Genomic DNA, 2,096 nt, shown 5'->3' on the forward strand with positions numbered 1-2,096 from the left:
GGCGCCGTTGCCCAATGTTGGCCGCGGCGGGCAGCGCCCGCGGCTCCCCCGCGCCCGCGGAGCCCCGCGCAGCGCCCCTCCACCACAGCCCCCTTCACCCGAATAATTAAATAAATAAATCCCACAGAAAATCCGCCTTTTAACCCGTTGAAAACAAACAAACAAACAAAAACAGACCGACTTGCTGTTTGCATTTTTAAAATTATTATTTATTATTATTATTTCTTAAAATTTCTTCGGAGTGGGGAGGAGGAGGGGGTGCGCAAATGACTTCCCCCCCCCCTCCTTCTCCCGCAACACCCGCTCCCCAATCGCGAAGGTCAGGAAAAGGAGAAGAGGAATCAAAATCACTCACCGTCTCAAAGCGCAACGCGGGGACGAAGCTACGTTCAAGCACATGCCCCCGAAAGCCACATTGACACACACCCATAAACACGCAGCCAAAACAGGGCAGACAAAGGACAGCGCTTTCCCCAGACAGCAAATGTCAAGATATTTTCCTTAAAAAAAAAAAAAAGAGAGAGAGAGAGAGAGAGAGAGAGAGAATTGCATATATCTTATTTAATGAAAATGGTGAGTGGGTTTTCTTTCTTCCATAGGCACTGACGGCAAATATTGATTTTTCCACCTAGGTACCATTCCGGTTATTCTGCTGAAATACTCCCTGCACCTTTTGGCTATTGCGTACAGGGACAATAATTTGAAAAATGCGGCAGCTATTCCCAGTCTTCAGCCAACTGCCCAGTTTCGTCAACTTTTCTTCTTCTTCTTCTTCTTTTGGTTGCAGTCCCGTCTTTTAATTTGCAAAAGAGCATTTACTGAATTGGCAAGCTGTTTAAAGAGCTGTAATTTAAAAAATAGGAATGCAATTGATTAGACCACGAAAATGGTCACCTCGCCTATTAGCTGTTAATTAAGGAGCTTTTCTCCTAGCTGTTTCTTTCTTTTTCTTTTCTTTTTCTTTTTTTTTCTGGGTTTCTTTAGGGATGGAGTTACCTGGGCGAGGGTGGTGGTGATTTCTCCAGTAAAAATAATATATATGTTCCCTGTGCTGCGCTGGGAATTATTCGAAATTCATGAAGACTCTTTCTTCAGAGCATATGTGGCTTTATTTTTATATATATATTTTCACAATAGATGGTGGGAAAATTGCCATTTCTCTGCACAGTTCATTGTCTACTTCTGGGATGTGCAGGGGGAGGAACATTAATATCAGTAGCCTTTCTGAAAGGAATAACACACACCCTTCTTTTATTTGTGAAAATCTAATAAAGATGGACTGGAAAGCTACTGTTTCTCTCTTTCTTTCTCCCCCCCCCTTATTGGCAGAGTGTCTACAAAAAATGTATATATATATACATATATATGTATACACAGTTGCAATCTCACAAGAGCTTTGAGCCGCTCCATGCCTCGAAAATCAAGAATGTGACCTTTGCTGGGGAGAAAAACACACCTAAAATCCATCTTTGCGAATGCAGCTGAGATCATATTTTCGTCCTCCACACTGGAAACCAGTCAGAGCTACCTRGGTCTCTTCTGAAAACATTTAGGCTGCTTTTTTTTGTATGTGTGTATGCGTGGAAGAACATGGAAACATTTGAAGGTCTGTAGACTTTTGAAGGAAACACGCTGACTGTTAATAACACTATGTAATTTATAGCAGTGGTTTGGGGGTTTGGGTTTCTTTTATTTTTTTTTCGGTTCATAACTCTGCAGAGCAGCACAGAAAAAAAATATGAGTTCGTCAACTTCCCCACCCTCCTTGAAAAATTAACGCGAATCGTGGGGATTTTATGTTACGTTTTAATGAGCTGAGTTCCTTAATGCAGTCGTAAAACGAAGTGTCCGAAGTGGAAGGTTTCAGTGAGCGGTCACTTAAAAGTACAAAAAGTATGCAAGAGGGAAGGGGCACGTTAATATCGCCTAAAAATTAAAAAACACGGGAATAACTGTGCTTAACAGCGAAAAATGTCGCTGGCTATTTTTTTTTTACAGGCAAAGCCGCATGATACCCGCACAAAAGGGAGTACATACTTTTTGCCTCACTTTTTTTCTCTCTCCTTTTTTTCTTTTTTCTTTCTTTTTTTTTTTTT

This window comes from Rhea americana, unplaced genomic scaffold, assembly GCF_003343005.1.
Source record: "Rhea americana isolate MKP2758 unplaced genomic scaffold, rheAme1 scaffold_545, whole genome shotgun sequence".
Classification (NCBI taxonomy): Eukaryota; Metazoa; Chordata; class Aves; order Rheiformes; family Rheidae; genus Rhea; species Rhea americana.